Consider the following 21,784-nt stretch of genomic DNA (forward strand, 5'->3'; position numbering starts at 1 on the left):
TTAAAAGATACCCCCGTTTCGGTTATTTATTTACCTCTGATTTTGGGGCAAAGACCATGGAAAACATTCTCAATATAAAAAGATAAACAAATGAATAAGATACCCAAATATAGAAGGAAAATGAAGCGTCACGTATTTGTATTATTATTATCTAAAACATTCTCTAAAACAAAAATAGTTCTAAAATGCATCTACGTATTTGTATTATTATCTTTATCCAATTAGAAATTTTGGAACTCAACTTATACCATGATGACCATGATGAAGTGGACGATCATATAGTAAAGTATTCGCCGATATTAATACTATCGGTTAATGTCTGATGAATTTCTGACTCTTTCACATCCGATAGTGAGAAAGTACGGGAAAGTTATCCCGATATTGGTTTTTGTAGGCGGATGACTTGCCATTGTTCAATTCATTCTACGGAAATGCATGAAGATTGACCAAATTAGCACGAAAGCTTTCCTTTGCCGACTACCAAAAACCGAACTTCATTCAGTCCTGTAATACGCAATACTTTAGTGTACTTTAATCTTTTTTACGTTTTTGTATGCATGCATTACTTCACATTTGAATGGTGTGTATATATTTACGAATTGTTAGACATATAAAATATATATATATATGCGGTATTTTCGAGCGATTATAGAACTCAAATACTCCATCCTATTCTCTATGCTCTTCAGAGAGAGAATGTTGGGTCAAAATTTGTTTTAACCACAAATAATAGACAAATAAAGAAAGTGGAAGGTCTTTGTGAATTTGCCGTTTTGGGTAGGTAATTTACCGTGTAATACTTCATTAACAAAAGTGATGACATATACAAAAACGCAAATACATCGTTAAGGAATTAGTTGACCAAGATATTATTAATATCATCATAAGTACAAGATCATACGAACGAAGTAGCACATAGTTTCGATCATACAAAGACTTTTTCAGATACTATATTAGGCACAATTAGACATTACAAATAGGCTCGTGCATCGCACGGGCATTAAATCTAGTATATATATAAAAGAGGTTTTTTTCAGGCAATTCTAGAGTCTCCAACTTTTGTAAAACACCTATATAGTTTAAATATTAATATGTACGAAAAGATATAAATTTAGCCAAACAGATAATGCAGAAGATATAATAATTATATTATAATTAATAACAACTGACAAAAGATCTATTTTCAATTTGAATTTGTTAAGAACTAAAACACTAATTACAAAGTAGGTATATATATACACCATGCATCAGCTTAGGGTTACCACTTTTGCACTTGATGATTTCTTTTTTCCTGAATATCGCTTCCCTAATATATTCTTACTCATGCAATCACATATGACGTGCCCTCTATTTTCCTCATGTGACCAGTATTTGCATAGCCTGGAAATTTCTTTTAATTGTTTCAGTTAACGTACAGCAAAACAATTGTGCTCAACTCATCTTGCTCGCGGGTGTAAAAAGTATATCCATTAATGGCAAAACTGTTGTAAAAGGTGACCCTGGCATTTGGACCTAAACCAAGACGTAGTAACCTAGGAGAGATGTCATTACCAGTTTGATCAGTACACTGTAAGACAATATTCCTAAACCACTCTGGAAACGTCTTCGTATGCTCGTTCGCAATCCACTTCTCGATCTTGTTTTGGTGATCGTATTTGAGCTCATCTTTGTGTTGTTGAATATAAGGTTGCACCTCATCTTCGTTGTTTAGCACATACATGTGTGCTAAATGCAACATTTCACGTGTCACAATTTTTTCAACCCGGCCCCTAATACCTTTTCCGGTCATCCAGTCACTATGACGATTCTTAGGAACGCCAATCAACTCCTCAGGGGAGAGATGAGCGTAACAATATGAAAGAGCTTCGTCTAAAATAGCGCGTTCAGCAATACAACCTTCCAGACGATACCGATTAGATGTATAGTCCTTGTAGACTTTCATCAATCTTTCGAAAGGATACTGGTATCTCAAGTACACGGGCCCAAGGTACAAAATCTCCCTAACCAAGTGAATGGTCAGATGAATCATGATAGTGAAGAAAGAGGGTGAAAAATACATTTCCAACTGACAAAGAGAGGTTACAACGAGGTCTTGCAATGAATCCGCATCATCGGGATCGATGACTTTCTCGCATATGGACTGGAAGAAGAGAAATTATCTAGTTATAGCATATCTTACCTTTTCAGGTAAAATGGAACGAATAGCCACAGGTAGTAATTGTTGTATCAAAGTGTGACAATCTTGTGACTTTAACACGGTGAGTTTTAGGTCTTGCATCGACACTAGGCTTTTGATGTTCGAGAATAACCATGTGGCACTTTAATTCCATTCAAGCATGCACAGAACTCTTTTCTCTCATTCCGTGAAAGGGTAAAAGCTGCTGGCGGTAAAAATGTACGATTACCTCTCTTCTGTGGTGCCAACTCTAGCCTAATACCCATCATTTTCATATCTTCCCTAGCTGCGGCGTTATCCTTTGTTTTACCAGGAACATTCAGAAGGGTATTGATAATATTATCACAGACATTTTTCTCAATGTGCATGAAATCGAGGCAATGCTCGACCTCCGGTCGTGCCAATATGGAAGTTTATCAAAAAATATGGATCTTTTCTTATACCCACGAGTAGACAATTTAGAGCCGCTCTTCTTCCCATAATCTATCTCAATATGCTTTACTTTCGATAAACTTCATGCCTACTCAAAATTCTAGGAGGTTGACGAAGATCTTGTCTTCCATTGAATGCTTTCTGCATCTTGCGATAACAATGCTCATGATACAAGAACCTCCTATTTCCCATATACACATACTTACGAGAAGACTTCAAGTATTCAGACTCGATATCCTCCCCACACAATGGACAAGCCTCTTTCCCATGAACAGTGTGCCCAGAAAGGTCGCCATAAGCCGGATAGTCAGTTATTGTACACAATAACATCGCTCTCAAATTGAAAGTTTCGTTCTTATATGCATCAAATAATTCTATCCCACTATCCCACAACAATCGCAAATCATCTAGAAGAGGTTCCAAATATACATCTATATCATTTCCAGGTTGTTTAGGGCCGGAAATTAACAACGACAACATCAAATACTTTCTTTTCATGCACACATATGGAGGTAAGTTATAAATAGCCAACACTACTGGCCAAGTACTATGTTGGCTACTCATGTTTCCGTGTGGGTTCATTCCATCAGTGGACAGCACTAGACGTAAGTTTCTAGGTTCATTGCCGAACTCGAGATACTTAGCGTCGAACGATTTCCATTGCTTACCATCTGGCGGGTGTCTTAGCTTTCCATCATTTTTTCTTCCTGTTTCATGCCAAGTTAACATTTTTGCATCATCGGGATTCGCATAAATCCTTATGACTCTTGGTATCAATGGAAAATACCACAACACCTTAGCCGGGATCCCTTCCTTATCCTTATAACGCCACTCCAAACATTTAGGGCAATTGGTTAAGTTTTGATATAATTTCCGATACAATATGCAATCATTTGGACATGCATGTATTTTCTCATATTTCATACCCACTCCTCTTATTAGTTTTTTCGCCTCATATGTCTTAACAGGTAGAACATTACCATCAGGAAGCAACTCCTTTATCAAGGCTAAAAAACTAGTGAAACACGTGTCACTCACCCCATTTGCCCCCTTGATATTATACAACTTCACCACAACCGACATTTTTGTGAACTTACAACCAGGATACAGAGGTGCTTCAGACTCGCACAACTTCTCATACATGTTGTTAAGGTCATCCCAATTACTAGTGTCATCACCTACATCTTCAAAAGCAATGGACTCATCATCATTCTCTTCATTATCTATAGACCCAACATTCAACTTCTCTACTTCCAACTCTTCCAACTCAAAAAAACTCGGCAAACTCAGGATCATCAGTTAGCCTTTCGTGTACCTCAACATCATCTTCTTCAGAGTTATTCTCTTCCTCTAATGATTCCCCATGAAAAATCCAAAGTGTATAGGATCGACTAAATCTCCACTTTTCTAGGTGTATTTTAACGTCCGGAAAAGCCATATAGCTAATATTACCACATCTTTCACAAGGACATGCAATACTAGAAGAACCTTTCAAATTGTTCGAAACGAATTCATAAAATTCAGCTAAACCATCCTTGTAGGTGCGGTCACTCATATTTGTATCAATCATCCAAGTTCGAGTCATTATTCTACATTCGTAATAATAGGCAACTAATTCAGAAAATACAATAATAGGCAAACAAATAAACGAAATTCAGGAAAGCAATTAAGCTAAATTATCAACAAATTAGATAATAACCCAAAAAATCCTATATCTAGTTATAAGCGTTGCTAAGAAACATATATATACCTGATTGATAAACACGATGAGGGAGAGAAGACGTGACAACAATGATGAGAGATGAAGACAGAGAGACGATCGGGAGGAATGGAGGATGATATAGTAGCGATATTAGCTTGTGTTTGTGTTTGTAGCGTATAGCAGAATAAAGCAATATGTTGTTCTTAAGATTTTCATAATATTAATAACAACGGTTATTGAGTCTACAACCGTTGTTAAAAGGTATTGAAAACGGGTTCTAATATAACCGTTGTGATTACTTTTCACTAATTTGGCGCCAAACCATTAACAACGGTTAAAATTTAACCGTTGTTATTAGTTTTTTCATTAACTACGGTTTTTTAAGTATGACCCGTTGTTAAAACCAATAACAACGGTTAAGAACACATAACCGTTGTAATTAAGTTTGGTAAAATTCGCGGAATAAATTCTACTACGTGTTTTGATGATTTTCGTGAATAAGCGTTGTTAAAGGGCCGTTGTGGTTGCCTGTATTTGTAGTAGTGATTGTTAGATTACACGGAGTTCCGAAAACCATTGTGTTGGATCGTGACACAAACTTTTTAGCAAAATTTTGGAAAAGTCTCCAAAATACCCTAGGAACTCATTTGAACTTTAGCACTGCTTTTCACCTACAAACCGATGAAAAAACAGAGATGTTGAGCCCCAATTTAATTCGTTGATGATGCCTTAAGACAAATTAATCTCGTTGTTTATTTAATTGTATGTCTCTTAAGTTTTAATCTTGTAGCTCAGGAGCTCTAATTGTGAAAGAAGATTGCACAAGGATGATCAAAGATGAAAAATGTCATAGCTTGAGTCATGGTGTTATAAAAGATCATTAAATTTGGGTTATTGTCTAAGTACCAAAAAAAAAAAAAAAAAAAAAAAAACTCTGTAGTCCACTGTGACTTAAGAAGACTCGTCTTTGAAAGAAACATTTCGAAAATATTTTAACTCTTGAAAATGGCTTTCCAAACTTTCAACAAACCTTATACACTTCAGAAAAAAAAACTGGTTTGCTCATTTAAATTGAGAAGGAAGTTTTTGATTCTGTGGAAAAGCGTTTGCTTGTACAAAAGACACTTACCAAAAATGGGTTGTTTACTTTTACATATTTGACAATATTTATGGTTTCCATTTGTTCCGGGTGTAATTCCAGAGCAGTTATATGTTACCACACGTGGTTGTAGAATGACGTCCTTGGTTGAATCCTCCTTTCGGTCTCCTGAAACAGTGAACAAACTGAGGGCTCGGCTTTGGACCGAGCGAACTCACTCCGACGCTCAAGTCAGTAAACTTAGAGAGATAAGTTGTTGTTACTTGGCGAAGTATATATTGTAGAGAGATAAGGAAGATGTTACCAGATGAATAGTGATTCTTAGGTTAAATTGTGGATCCTCTCCTCAATCAGAGTTGAGGAATATTTATAGACTTTCACCTTTTGTCACGTAGTGGCCAAGTGGCTAGCAGGTGGAAAGACTTATCTACCCTCGGCCGAGGGACCCGCGGCAGGCCGGCGGGCCCTGTTGACTCGCCGCCGAGGGGTCTTGGATATGAGTTCGCGGATGTGTGCCCCGGCTGGCTAGTTGCCCCGGCCGGGACCCAAGAGACAGCCGACAGTCGCGTCGGCTTAGGGTGTCTAAGCCGTTGACTTGTTGTGGATATCTTTGACCTTGCTCAATATGTTGATCGAGTCACGGGTGCGAGAATATGCCCCATCAATTTGCCCCAGCGTAGTCTATGCCGTGGTATGGGCTCCGATGTATGTTGAGCGTATATTCTGCGTAAGACGAAATTTTTCTGCCCCGGCTTCTTCTACCTCGGCGTGGCTCTGCTTAGGCCGTACCATATCCCCCCTCCACATGGATGTGTAATGGACATCAGATGTGGAAAAGAAAGTGGTGCTGGCCGAAACCGAGGTTGTGAGCGCCGTGTGCTTTTGATTGCCCCACCGGTCCGACAAGCTTGGTTGATCATGTGGCCGGCGGAGAACAGATACTTAGGAGTTTGCTGAGGAAGATGAATGGGCAGAGAGATTTGAAGGGGCGTGTTGAAGACGCTTGGTCACTGTTGCATTGATTGACGTTCAACTGTTGCAACGATTGACATTTCGTGGTTGCATGCCTGACACGTGTCTGTTCGCTGATTGGCTGACGTTTCATGGGCTGTGCCCTGATTGGTCCTTCTTCATGGGCCTTCCCCTATAAATAAGGCAGTTAGTCCCTGAAATTGGGCACCAATTTCATTTTCTCTAAAATTTTCTTCTCTCTAAACTTTCAAGGGCTTCTTTCTCTTCTAGTCTTCAGAGTCGTTACTTCGGCTAGCACTTTTCTTCAAGGTAAACAACCAAATTTTTCTCTTTTTAACTTGTAAGTTTTGTTGTAAACATGTCTTCTACTGGTGCCGGACCTAGTAAACCTGTGCCGGGGGGTTCCCCGTCGCGTCTTGATGAGGAGGAGATACTAGATGCCATCCCAATAAGGTCTGGGGGCCCTAGGTCTCCTTCTCCCGAAGTCGACCCACAAGCTTTGGAGGGTTGGGAGGATGATGATGTTGATGATGACTTTGATGATGACGGTGAGGAAAGGATTCCTTCTGGTGAAGAGAGGCCGCATATCGTGGATCACGGCGAGGCCTGCATGACTGGTCTTGACCGTGCCTGGACCAATAAATTCGCCAGTTGTTCCGGTGGAACTCTTTTCGAGGGTCATTTCTTCTTCGGTGAGGGGTACAAAATTGTTATCCTTGAGGAGGGTCAGGCGGTCTGTTGCCCTCCCCCGGGTCACATCGGCGTATATATCAGGCACCTGGAGTATGGGCTCCGTTTTCCTTTGAATAAATACGTCACGGCCATCATCAAAGCTATGAACGTCGCCGTGGCTCAACTGCATCCGTTGGCCATTAGGACGATAGTTGGCTTCGTGTGGCTCTGTCTTTTTAAGGGGGAGGTACCTACAGTTAACTTATTCCGCCGGTTTCATCATCTTCGGGCATCGACCCCCGGTAAAGTGGGGTGGTACAGCGTGCAGATGGAGCCGGGCGTCCTCTCTGTTGATAAGCTTTCTTCCTGCAAGGACTGGAAAGGGCGGTGGGTGTATGTCGAAGTGCCGGATGACTATCCACTGCCCCGGTCCTTCCAGCACCAAGTCAACTTGCGGTGCGAGAGTAAGAGGGAGCGTGAAAAATGGGTCTCCCAGAGTAAGCTCAAGATGGACGCCAGTAGGGTTCCTCTTGGTGCGGATGAGGAGCGAGCGATGCAGCTGTTTGATGTTGAGAAGGGATGGGTGCCCCCGACTCAGATTATCCTTCAGGATGAGCTGCTTTGCCGCGTCGGCCTCATACCGGCCCTCAACCAGGGTGAGTAGGGTCGGTGTGAGGCCCATCTTTGCCTGTTATGCTCCTGTTTTTAGAGCTTTGTTTTTCTTCTTTTATGTAACTCTTGTCTGGTTTCTTGCAGACCGGTTTGGCCAGGATCTGTCTGAGAGGACCTTAAAGAGGTTAGGGCTTGATAAGGACGGGAACGTCGTTGAGCGGCACCCTCAGGCTGACGCGCGTGATCGTAGACTGGCTCCCAACGAACTTATGGACAAGCAGCTGAAGGCACTGGATCCGGCGGTGGCTCAAGCACGGGTTCTCGGAGGCGTGCCGAAGAGAAAACCAAAGGCAGCGTCCAGGTCGGCGACGGCGTCGATCCCAACTCCCTCCTCAGCCCCAGCGGTCCAGGAGGAGCATGTGGAGGTCGTCGATATTACCGCGGAGGTGGTGACTGTTGCGAAGGGCCCTCCTCCTCCAAAGAAGAGAAAAGAGCCACTGCCGGCCTCTACCGTTGCCGGGGAAAAGAGCGATTCACCCGGTCCTCCATCTAAGAAGGCCCAGACTGGTACGGACCTAACCTGTGGTTCAGACTTAGCTGGTTCGTTATGCATTCCCGATGACAGACTCTCTGATGTGTCAATGAATGTTGACATGGATGCGTTGTGTAAATTTTTTGTAGATCCGCGTCGGCAGCCGCGTTCTTCTTACCGAGCGGCAATTAGAGAAGCGACACGAGAAGGCGGGTGATAGAAACGTCACCGTCGACTCCTTACTCCAGAAGGTTTCCCCCACCGAGCTTGTGGCCGAGGGGACGAGAATATACAAGAGGCTGGCGAAATGGACTCAACTAGCCGGCTCCCACATTATGGAGCAAGAAAAAGCTATGGCCCAATCTGGGCCATTGATCGAACGGCTTAAGCTTGATCTTTCCGCTGCAAAGGGGGAAGCCGGGAAGGCTAAACTTGACCTCCTTGCTGCACGAAAGCGTGCGGAGGAAGCTGAGAAGCAGCTATTGGCCGAGAGGGCCAAAGTTGAGGCTGCTGATGCCACCTCCCAGTTGCTGGAGGAGCGGGACAGGTATAAGGGCGGTTACGACGCCGTTGTTGCCAAGAGGGACGAATGGAAAGATCTGTATTTGTCTCAGTCGGAGGCACATAGGGACACAAGGGATATCCTTGCCCAAAGGGAGAAAGATATCGAGATGCTTCAAACCGAGATCATCCCTAACATGTGCGCTCAATTCCGGGATCAGGCCGAGGTAGCGACTAGGGAGGCAATCAAGAAGCTCATTCCTGAAGGCTCCTTTCCGTGGGAAAAATTTGACCAGCTTCTGGATGAGATGGCCGATGCTGCGGAAAAAGCGGCTGCGGAAAAGGCGGAGGCGGCGAAGGCGGCTCAGATAGCTGAGGCCAATGCGGCCTATGATGCAAAGGTGAAGGAGGCCCATGAGGAGGCTGAGAGGCTAAAGGCACGTGAAAATGACGAGATTTCCTCTGGGCCGGCCACCGAAGATGATGCTGCTGCTGCCGATGGAGGGCAGCAACAAGCGTAGGGAGATGGGCGGTCGTCACCAGACTCACCCGGCATCTCGGATAGTTTTAGCTGTTCGGGGGCCAACTATTGAGCCTTCCTCCCTGCCATCTTTTGGCGCTTCAAATGTTATGTCTGTAACCTTTTGCTTTTCCTTTCCTTGTTTTTGTAAAACTTTGGTAGGTTGCGTTTTGGCTCATCCCTATGGGGACGGCCGTCGTCTGTATTCTTCTCATTTGTAACCTGTTATCATTTTGAACAAGAGTTTGCTCATTTTGCCTCTGGGCTTGGCCGAGGTCTTCCCTTGTCTTCTTGCGTTATTTAATTGAGCGTTTTTTATTTCTACCTTCGGCTTGGCCGAGGCACCTAGAATGTGCATCTCAACTGCGTTTAACGTCTTTTTCTCGAACATGTTAGCATGTTGGTCGCTTCCTCTTTCACTCTCGGTCTAGCCGAGGCGTCGGAATTGCGCTTCCCAACCGCCGTTGTGAACACGTTGGCGTATCGACCGTTGTGTCCCCTGCCAGGCCTTCGGTGGGACGAGGCGACTAGGAGTTACGGCGCGATAGCGTATGTTAGCGTATCGACCGTTGTGCCCCCTGCCAGGCCTTCGGTGGGCCGAGGCGACTAGGGGTTACGGCGCGACAACGTTCTTTGGCGTATCGACCGTTGTGTCCCCTGCCAGGCCTTCGGCGGGCCGAGGCGACTAGGGGTTACGGCGCGATAGCATTCTTTGGCGTATCGACCGTTGTGTCCCCTGCCAGGCCTTCGGTGGGCCGAGGCGACTAGGGGTTACGGCGCGATAGCATTCTTTGGCGTATCGACCGTTGTGTCCCCTGCCAGGCCTTCGGTGGGCCGAAGCGACTAGGGGTTACGGCGCGATAGCATTCTTTGGCGTATCGACCGTTGTGTCCCCTGCCAGGCCTTCGGTGGGCCGAGGCGACTAGGGGTTACGGCGCGACAGCGTTCTTGGGGTGACTGCCCGGCTTGGGCCGTGGCGTCTACCTCGATATGATTGCGGAGGGGATAAACACTTTGATGGAAAAATTGGGTGATTCTTCATTAGATGTAAACATGCGTTGGGGTGCCAACAATTGTTTTGGACACCTCCGCCGCTACACAAAGTATTTCCTGAGATTGTCAGTGTTCCAAAGGCTCATCAGAGGCACACCCTCCATGTCGGTCAGCCGGTATGTACCCGGCCTCATTTCTTCAACCACTTTGTAGGGACCCTCCCAGTTGGCCGTTAGTTTACCATGAATGTTTCCTTTGTTGGTGGCGGCCGACTTCCTTAGGACTAGATCCCCTACTTTCAAATCCCTTTTATGGACTCTCCGGTTGTAAGCTCTTCTCATCCGGTTTTGGTATACTGCCAAGTTGAGGCGTGTTGTATCTCGGCTTTCTTCGACCAGGTCTAGGGAGGTTCTTAAGCCTTTTTCATTTTCAACCGGGTTAAAGGTGGCCGTTCTGAATGTCGGCACCGTTGCTTCAATTGGCAGGACTGCTTCGGACCCGTAGACTAAGTGGAACGGACTGTACCCCGTTGCTTCTTTCTCCGTGGTCCGGAGGGACCACAAGACGCCGAGTAGTTCATCGGCCCATCTTCCCTTTAGGTCTTCAACTGTCTTCTTCAAACCGTTGAGGATTGTTTTATTGGTCGCTCCTCACTTTGTCCGTTGCTCTGTGGGTGGCAGACGGAGGAGTACGCAAATTTGATGCCAAGCTCTTCCAACCAGTTCATTACTGTGTCACTCCAAAACTCTCGGCCGTGGTCGAATACCATGACTTGGGGTAACCCAAAGCGAGTTATGATATTTTCCCAGATTACCTTTCTTACGGCTGTCGTCGTCTTTGCAGTCTATGCTACGCCTTCAACCCATTTGGTGAAGTAGTCAACGGCGAAAATCAAGAACTTTCTTCCCACGGATGCCGTTGGAAATGGCCCTAGTAGATCCATCCCCAGCGTGCGAAAGGAAGGGGATTAAGTACCGGCTGCGAGTCTCGGGATGGCGCATTTATCACCGGAGCATGCATTTGATGTTGTTGCACTTTTTGGTTTTGGCTCGGAATCCGCAAGCATGGTAGGCCGAAGTAGCCGGCTCGGAGAGCTTTGTGGGCTAGTGTTCTTGCCCCCATGTGATGGCCGCAGATGCCTTCGTGAATTTCTCACAAGATAGCTCGCGTCGGTTGGACCGACGCACTTCAAGAGTGGCCTCGTCACGGACCACCTGTACAATTCCCCTTCAAACACCAAGTACCTTGCTGCGATCCTCTTTATCTTCTGCGAGAGACTGCGGTCCTCCGGTAACTCATTTGTCAATTTGTATTTCATTATCGGGGTCATCCACGTCGTCTCGGCCTCTACGTCGCATACCATGCCGACGGTCTTGGTGATGCTTTTGACATTCTGATGTCCACCAGCACGGTTCGGCTGACGTTCTTGATGGTTGAACTGGCGAGCTTTGAGAGAGCTTCGGCTCGGTTGTTCTCAGACCTGGGGATGCATTGTATCTGAAAAGATTTCAACTTTGAGGTGTCAGCTTTTACCCTTTCCAGGTATCTTACCATTCCGTCGTCTCGAGTCTCGTACTCTCTCTCGATTTGATTAGCCACTAAAAGTGAATGTTTTCAAAATGATGTGCTCCGCCCCAGCCCTAGCTAGCTCGACTCGGTTATCACCGCCTCGTATTCGGACTCGTTGTTTGAGGCCGAGAAGGTAAATTTCAAGGCGTACTCAAACTCGTCCGTTTGGGTGATGATAAGTATGCGGCTCTCCCGAGTGTTCGTCGTGGAGGACCCGTCGGTGTATACCTCCCATACTCTGGGGTTTTGCTCTTCTTGGTATGTGCACTCGGCCAGGAAATCTGCAAGTGCTTGTCCCTTTATCGAGGGCCTCGGCTTGTATTGAATGCCGGCCGGGATAGCTCTCTTGTCCATTTGATGAGCCTTTGGATTGCTCAAATTTTTCCAATGCTTTCTCCAATGGTTGGTCGGTTAAGACCGTCATGGGATGTGCGTCGAAGTAGGGTTTAAGTTTCCTTGCGGCGACGACGACAAAGAAAGGTCGCTTTTTCAATCGGTATTTTTCTCGGCGGGCAACAATGTATGGCCGACAAAGTAGATTGGAGTCGCTTGCTTGTCCTCTTCTCGACGATGACACAGACCGACCGTAGCCGAGGTAATCGCTATGTCTACAGATATAGCGTCTCCCCAAAGATCGGCCTGGACGGGGTTGGGAGAGTCCGAAGATGAGCTTTCGAGTTGTTTGAAAGGCGTGCTCATTCCTCCCCCAGTGAAGTCCTTATTCCCTTTCAACACCTTGAAGAATGGGGTGCTCTTGTCGGCTGATCGAGAGATGAAACGGGCTAGAGCCGCCATCCTCGCAGTCAGCATCATAACCTCTTTTCGATTCCTTGGCTCCGGCAGATCTAGGATTGCTCGGACTTTGTCTGGGTTGGCATCAATTCCCCTGGCGCTGACAAGTACGACGAGGAATTTACCTGCCCGGACACCGAAGTTGCATTTCATTGGGTTGAGCTTCATCTTGTATTTCCTTAGTGAACAAAATGTCTCGTGTAAATCGGCTAAGTGCTCATTTGTCGACTTGCTTTTCACAATAGCATCGTTGACGTAAGCCTCAATGTTTCGCCCTTTTTGATTTTGGAACACTTTGTCCACCAGTCTTGTGTAAGTTGCACCGGCGTTCTTCAAACCAAACGGCATCATTTTGTACATGTATGTGCCGTTAGCAGTGATGAATGCGCATTTAGGCATGTCTTCCTCGGCCATGAACACCTGATGATACCCTGAGAAGGCGTCCAGCAGGCTTAGCATAGTGTAGCCTGCCGTCGCGTCGATTAGACTATCTATTCAAGGCAAGGGATAGCAATCTTTGGGGCATGCTTTATTAAGATTGGTAAAATCCACGCACATCCTCCACGCCCCCGATGATTTCCTCACCATTACAACATTAGCTAACCACTCAGGATAGGTACAAGGCATGATAAAGCCCACCGCTAGTAATTTATCTACCTCGGCTTTGATGGCCTCATCCTTCTCGGCTGAGGAGTTCCTCATCCTTTGCTTGACAGGGCGAACGGTGGGGATTACGCTTAGCTTGTGGACAATTACCTCCCGGGTCACGCCTGGCATTTCGGCCGCTGAGTAGGCGAAGACGTCTTTGTTCTTCCTCAGCAGATCAAGGAGGGCAGCTCTGAATTTTGGCTCCAGGTTAACACCGATAGTTACGGTGCGGCCTGGGTCAATCTCCACCTCTTCGGTCTCCGCTCCCTCGACCATGCCGACGGTGGTTGTAACACTACGGATTCTCCTTGGTGACTACTCGACCGAGTAGAACCTACTCGGCCGAGTAGTGCTGAGGTTGTGTATTGTTTTGGTTCTGCCGAGGAACACTCGGCCGAGTAAAGTGAACACTCGACCGAGTATGGGACACTCGGCCGAGTATACACTTACTCGACCGAGTGTCCGGTTTGGCGAAGTGTTATTTCGACGGTTTGATTAGGGAGCGTTTAAGATTTATTTTATATCCGCGTCAGTTTCAAAATATCATTTCTACTTCATCATTCTTACGTAACCCTAATCTCTCCCTAATTATTCCCTAATCACCCCCTTTGCTTTGTTGATTGCGAAACCTTTGAGTCCTTACGTACATTTCCTCATCCCTTGTTGGTAAGTGTTATTCTATGTTGTTTGTATTCGTTGGGGTTCTTTGTGTGTTTACGGAATTGGGGGAAATGGGGTTTTGCGATTAGTGATTGGAATTATGTGATTGTTGTTGTAGGTGACGATGTGGTAATTGTTATGCATTTGTATGATTGATTGCAGCATAGCGGATTGCGAAAAGGTAGGGTTTCTCCTACTCGATCGTTAATTGATTGAGATTGCATATGTTTTATAATTGTTGTTATCTGCTGATCATCGGAGGTTGGGTGTTGTGGTGACGGTATTGGTGTGGTTGTCTTTGTGACGATTGTGGTGTTGTGACAAATTTGTGATCTTTGTGTGTGTGATTGTGGTGGAGTCACTTGCGGGAGTGGCTTCACACCCTAGTTCGCCCTCCGTGGAACCCGTCGGGGGGGGATGTGCACATTAAGGGACAGGGATTGTTAGTCGCTCGTTGATGAGTTGGACTAGGTGGGGATGGGCTGCGGTCACCCATGGCGGCGAGGATTACCTGTTGCGATGGGTAATCTGGCGGGGCTACACACTTCGGTGTGTAGTCGATTCTTGTGTGAGATCGATGATCATTTGGTTGTATAGTTGTTGTCTTATATTGATTGAGTAGTCTGACCCGTGTTGTTGTTTTGTAAAACTGCGGTGATCCATTCGGGGATGGTGAGCAGATTGTGACAGGTAATGCAGATGTTTAGTTATGGGGAGGACATGGGGAGACATCACTTCGAGTCTAGCTTCCGCCGTTACGAGTTTAGCCGTCTATGATTTCAGTTGTATTGAAGTTCTTACACTTTTAGTTTGTATTGGTTTATGATAATGTATTCGCTAATTCTTTATACTTAAATAAATGATGTTTGGAAATTGTAACTTTGATATACTAACCTCGGGAAACCGAGATGGTAACAGCCTTTCATGCTAGGGTAGTCCTTGGTAAGGTACCTTGATATGAGGGGGTGTTACAAAGTGGTATCAGAGCCGACGATTCCGGCACCTAAAACTAATGAACTCAATGAACTTAGGGAGTCTAAATAAAATGAACCCGGGGAGAGTTGTTTGGAGCTACCGCAAAGACTTGGGAGACGTCCGAAAGTCGCACTAAGGCCCTTACGATCTCAAGCCGGTCACATGGGGGGGAAACTGTTGTATGTTTGAGTTATGTGTGTTTGATATCTCTAGTTTGAATCTTGTGCATGGTTGGATTAAATGAGGAAAGAAGTGGAATATGATAGTAGTTGAAAGATGTATCGACGACTTGTTGATGTTGAAACTTTGAGCATGGAATATGTTGCCATGTTAAGTGTTGGAACATGGTAAAAGATGAAAAGTGAATTGTGAAATTGTATCTGGTTGATATTGAGCATGAAGAATGTGATCATGTTACCTGTTTAATACAATGTTGAGCATGAAGTATGGTAGTGGTACATGTGCATATGAATCTGATGATTTTAATGCTTGATTGTTGGTAGAAGCATGTGATTAAGGTCATGCGTCTGTATATGTAAATGTGGTGTTTAATTTTAAGGTGAATATGATAAATGTTCAACTATGTACTGGTTTTCAGAAGCATTGGGTCGTTATTGTTTGTTTTATGCATGTTAAAGTTGTTTTGAAAAGAAATTTTGATTTGTATACAAACCAATTTTGGAAGGGTTGTCTTAAAACTGTCATAAGTCGAGTTCTAGAAAAGATATTGCTGTGATTCCAAGTTGAGGTGATAGCTTGTCCTCTTACGATTCTAACGATAGGTCACACGCCCAGATTGACCAAGTAACGAGTGAGATATGACTGTTTTACGAAAACTGGACGGTCTGAGAAACTGCGCCTATACTCGACCGAGTAGTCCCTACTCGGCCGAGTGTCTTTTATACTCGACCGAGTATTCCATATTCGGCCGAGTAATCTTTCTGTGATAATAATGTTTAGCGTCTGGAGTCGTGAACTCGGCCGAGTAGTCTTATACTCGACCGAGTAAGGTCTACTCGGCCGAGTATTCCCAATACTCGACCGAGTAATCCTCTCGCGGCAATTGAGTTGCTTTCGGAGTCGAAAACTCGACCGAGTAATATAGTTACTCGACCGAGTACCTTGTACTTGACCTAGTATGTTATGTACTCGACCGAGTACCTCGTTGGGCGGCCACTTTGAGTCGGTGGCTATGTTCTTACTTTTGTTTTGAGTCGGTGGCTATGTTTTTACTTTTGTTTTGAGCCGGTGGCTATGTTTTTCATTGTTTTGAGTCATAGGGTATATACACATGTATGTTTTGAGTCTTAACGCATTCTTTTATATGAGAGACGGTCTTGATACGTAAGTTACCGGAAGGTATGACAGGGAGAATGTCGGGTTATGAGAGATAAGTGTTGGATAAGGAAGACATGTGTTAATGTGGTTGTGAGAGATAGTGGAAAAAAAAAAAAAAAAAAAAAAAGAAAAAAAAAAAAGAAAGGGAAGAATGATGAGCTAATCGAGGTAAAGAGTATGTTTGTGAGATATGATGAGTGAAATAGTCGTGTATTGAGTAGTATAAAAGTAAGTGTATATGGGCAAGGGTGATGTAAGTGCAAAGAAGCATGAGAATGAAAGATTGAGATGAGAGATACGAATAGTGACATTTCGGGATGTGTAAGGACTTATAGAGGGAGACGGTTAGCATTGTGTTGCTTAAGGATATTTGTAATGAAAGGTTGTTTTAGAGGGATGGAGAAGAGGGTTATATAGTGAACTTAGATAGAGTTATGTCGCGACGTGGATTTGTAGATGGTGACCAAGTTTGGGAATTTGGAATTTTCACGATGTGAGCCTAGTGAGTAATTCTTTGGGCAGCTAACGTTATGAGATGAATTTTGGTTTCCTAGTGATGTAAAAAGGGAGAGGCAATTGTTTGAACTTCAAACGTGATTTTATGGATAGATTAGTGACAATTGGGAGTTATAGTATAATGAGAGAAGACCCATGGTAAGAAAGAGTGAGATGATATCGACATAAAATAATGGGAATTGAGTTTGGAGCAATGTGAAGGTAACCGGAGCACTAGAGAGTTAGATAGAAATAATGAAGAGTTGAATCATTAAAGGAGTTTGTCGAGGGTAAAAGAAAAGAATAAGGGGAGTAAAACTAGGAACATGTTCACTGAGGATATGTGATATAAGAGTAAGGAATCATAGAGATGTATGATACTATCATGAGGATTTGAGTTACAGTTATGTAGAAGTTCCAGGACAACATGATAATCATGAGTTTCGAGGAATTAAAGAAAGCAAAAGTTGGGTAAAGAATTTGCACGATATGAGATTTTGGTGGTGAGTCGGGTGACGATACAATTACGGATGAAATTGGAAATAGTGTTGAGGTGATTTTTGTTGATATATTTGATGTTTGTTGTTTGGGATGAGAACCAAAGGGAGGAAAAGGATTGTTATATTAAGAAGTGATAGTAAGAGAGTAGTCACATGAAAAATGTTGGTGTCATAGTATTGTCACTAGTGGTTGAGGATGATGTTATTTTGGGGAAGTTAGTTGTTCTAATGAGGTTGATTTTGTGAAGGTGATTAATGTTTGGTTATGAGGGATTTTAAGGTATGGATATATGAGGTATTCATTTGGTAATGGGTATCGATGATATGACTACGTTCGTCGGGTGGCGATAATTGAGTGTATAAGAGAGAGTATGTTATGAAAGGCACCTGAGTTAAGTCCGGATAAGAGGTATTCATTGTCAAGTGGTAACTTACGTGATCAGGATTGACTAGTTGGATGTGATTACGGGTCTATGATATGTGTAAATGTTTGTGTGAGGTTCTGACCTCACAAGAAGTGGTATGGTGTGATAATTATAAAGTTGTTATATGAATGTTTTGTAATTTATGTTGGGTACGGTATACTTATGGAATGAGGTTCAAAAGGTAATAATTTGATTGATCTGGCATGGATAGTTAAAATTGTATGTGAATTGATGATACATGTTTATTCCGTGAAATGGTAAGGATGATGTTCATGAGATTCTTGTCAGTTTATTCCGTATAATATGTTGTGTTATAATCTAGTAAAACGGTTTTGAATGAGTTTTCTTGCTCGGAATGTCATACTGAGTCAGTGTTTATGGGAATTATATGTGATTGAGATGTTTATCGATGTGGTTGTTGTGCCCCGAGTGGTGATCCGGGCATGGTACTTCATCTTGTGATGCAGGCATTTTCGCACTGCGGTGCGGCTGTTGGTGGCGGTGTTAAGATGCCGTCACCGGTTGTGGTGGAGTAGGTGAGATGACTATGATATGAGTTTTCGAAAGTGCATACCAGTTAAACATAGATTGTTGTTTTGTTTTTCTTTGTTCCTTGTGAGTTTTGGTTGAACATAAAGACTGTTGTTTTGGTTTGTTGATGTTTCTTACCAGTTTCAGTTTGGGAATGAGGGTAGAGTATGATATGAAAGAGAGTTGTATATGTTTTCGTTGTTGTCATGGTAGTGATATTTTGTTGATGGGACACAGTTGTGAGAAGTTGTCACAGTAATTTTGATCTTGTTTTCAGATGAGACATCGGTAGTCATAGTCATGGCAAGTGATTCGTGGAATATGTGCTGTAATGATCTGAAAGCGACAGGTGGTTCATAATCTTTTGTTGAAATAGCGAGTGCAGGATATTGGGAATTGGTGTCATGCTAAGTTATGTATGAGCTTTGAGGTAATGAAGGAAAGAACTGGAGGATCTAGTGTGAGCGTACGTAACGAGTGTGGATCGTGAGTTATGCTTTTGGGAGATAGGTGCTTTACATAGAGAGGTATATATGTTGTTTTGCAGTAATAATGGAGAGTTAGTATGGTGATTTTGCTACGAGTTCTATGGTTTAGGTTAGGTGGTGTGCCGAATGAGTTGAGGTATGAGAAATGGTTAAGTAAGAGAGCCTTTGATATATACATGACGAGTGTTTAGATTATAGGTGGTTATCTTTGACATGCGGATGTGATGAGGATAATGCGACGATATAGCTAGGATTTAGTATTAGTGAGTTACGAGGACGTAACATTTATCTTAAGAGGAGTAGGATGCGATAAAAGAGATTTTGATGGTTGTGCATATGGTAGTATAATTGGAAGTAGAGTGTTGGTGTAGCATAAAGGACGGATATTTGTGTTGATTTTAATAAGGTCATGATCGTGCTGTAGTAGTCCGATGTTAAGGAATGAGAGAATATTTCAATAGTGTTGACAGTTGAATGATTACGATTATGAGTCCAATAGTTTTGTGATCGGAAGATGATGTTTATGTGTTTGAGTAAACTTCGAGGACGAAGTTCGTTTTAAGGATGATAGAATGTAACATTCCGTTTTGATGATTGATCTTCTTTTGTGGATTGAGTGCTATTGAGTGTTATGGAAGTGATACAAGGTTGGCAACATTATATTGTGGTTATTGGGTAATGTTATGGAGTCAGTATTGAGAGCATATGCTATAGTTGAGACGATATCGTGAGCCATGTTGTGGAAGGAAGAGTGGTTTGTGGAGTTGATGTTAAGTGTCCATGTTTTATAGGTTAGGTTGGAACTTCGCGGTCGTGTTTTGTATTGTTGTTGTTTTGCTTTGAGTCGGGATAATGATTTTTGTGGTGACTTGTATAGTTCTATGGTGTTGTTATATGTGGTTGGTATAGTCTTGTGGCGTAGTGTTGTGCTTTGTTTTATAGTAGAGTGTGAACTTCGGGACGAAGTTCTTTTAAGGGAGGGAAGATTGTAACACTACGGATTCTCCTTGGTGACTACTCGACCGAGTAGAACCTACTCGGCCGAGTAGTCCGAGGTTGTGTATTGTTTTGGTTTGTTGAGGAACACTCGGCCGAGTAAAGTGAACACTCGACCGAGTATGGGACACTCGGCCGAGTATACACTTACTCGACCGAGTGTCCGGTTTGGCGAAGTGTTATTTCGACGGTTTGATTAGGGAGCGTTTAAGATTTATTTTATATCCGCGTCAGTTTCAAAATATCATTTCTACTTCATCATTCTTACGTAACCCTAATCTCTCCCTAATTATTCCCTAATCACCCCCTTTGCTTTGTTGATTGCGAAACCTTCGGAGTCCTTACGTACATTTCCTCATCCTACTGTTGGTAAGTGTTATTCTATGTTGTTTGTATTCGTTGGGGTTACTGTGTGTTTACGGAATTGGGGGAAATGGGGTTTTGCAGTTAGTGATTGGAATTATGTGATTGTTGTTGTAGGTGACGATGTGGTAATTGTTATGCATTTGTATGATTGATTGCAGCATAGCGGATTGCGAAAAGGTAGGGTTTCTCCTACTCAGTACTGTTAATTGATTGAGATTGCATATGTTTTATAATTGTTGTTATCTGCTGATCATCGGAGGTTGGGTGTTGTGGTGACGGTATTGGTGTGGTTGTCTTTGTGACGATTGTGGTGTTGTGACGGTTTGTGATCTTTGTGTGTGTGATTGTGGTGGAGTCACTTGCGGGAGTGTCTTCACACCCTAGTTCGCCCTCCGTGGAACCCGTCACGGGAGGGGATGTGCACATTAAGGGACAGGGATTGTTAGTCGCTCGTTGATGAGCTGGACTAGGTGGGGATGGGCTGCGGTCACCCACTGGCGGCGAGGATTACCTGTTGCGATGGGTAATCTGGCAGGGCTACACACTTCGGTGTGTAGTCGGTTACTGTGTGAGATCGATGATCAGCTGGTTGTATAGTTGTTGTCTTATATTGATTGAGTAGTACTGACCCCGTGTTGTTGTTTTGTAAAACCTGCGGTGATCCATTCGGGGATGGTGAGCAGATTGTGACAGGTAATGCAGATGTTTAGTTATGGGACAGACATGGGGAGACATCACTTCGAGTCTAGCTTCCGCCGTTACGAGTTTAGCCGTCTATGATTTCAGTTGTATTGAAGTTCTTACACTTTTAGTTTGTATTGGTTTATGATAATGTATTCGCTAATTCTTTATACTTAAATAAATGATGTTTGGAAATTGTAACTTTGATATACTAACCTCGGGAAACCGAGATGGTAACAGCCTTTCATGCTAGGGTAGTCCTTGGTAAGGTACCTTGATATGAGGGGGTGTTACAGTGGTATCCATGCGTTCGCCCTCCTGTTGCAAGGACGGGCTCTTCCCTTTCTCTGACTTCTTCGCCACTTTGAAGGATTGCATGTTGCACCCTCTGGCGGACACTTGGACATTGACCACTTCGTCCTTTTCGTTCTTTGAGACGAGCTTATGCGCTTCCCCCCGGTCCGAGACATACATCAATGTCGAGCCGGATGGACATTCGCATCGGCCTCGCTCAGGGTGACTCGGCCTATGAGAACGTTGTAGGCAGACGAGCCGTCAATGACCATGAACTCAGACATAACATTCTTGGCCGCACTTCCCTCGCCGAACCTCACCGGCAGCCTGATTGACCCAAGGGGTACCAGGCCGGCCCCGAAAAAGTCGTACAACGGGTTGGTGCGGGGCTCAAGTCTTCAACCTTCAGGACCGAGGTTGAGAAAGCATTATTTGTACATAATGTTTGTGTAGGCGCTGTGTCAATCAGGCACCTCTTCACCAGGTGGTTGGCTATGTCCAAGTGGACTACGAGTGGGTATTTGTGAGGGGCGATGACTCCCTCGTAGTCCTTCTTCCCAATAGTTATATCGGGGATGTTGGAAGCGGGAGCCGCTGTGTTGGGCACAAAGTTGATGGCCTGATACAGCTCGTTCAGGTGCCGTTTGTGCCCATGAGCGGACCCACCGTTCTCGTTTCCCCCGATGACAACATGGATTACTCCTATCCGTTCGAAGACGGATTTCTTATTCGAGCCGCCGACATCAGTCTTTTGGCCTTTGGCGACATATTTGTCGAGGCTCCCCTTCCGGATCAGCTCTTCAATGGCATTCTTC

Source organism: Silene latifolia, chromosome 2 (assembly GCF_048544455.1).
Source record: "Silene latifolia isolate original U9 population chromosome 2, ASM4854445v1, whole genome shotgun sequence".
NCBI classification, from domain to species: Eukaryota; Viridiplantae; Streptophyta; class Magnoliopsida; order Caryophyllales; family Caryophyllaceae; genus Silene; species Silene latifolia.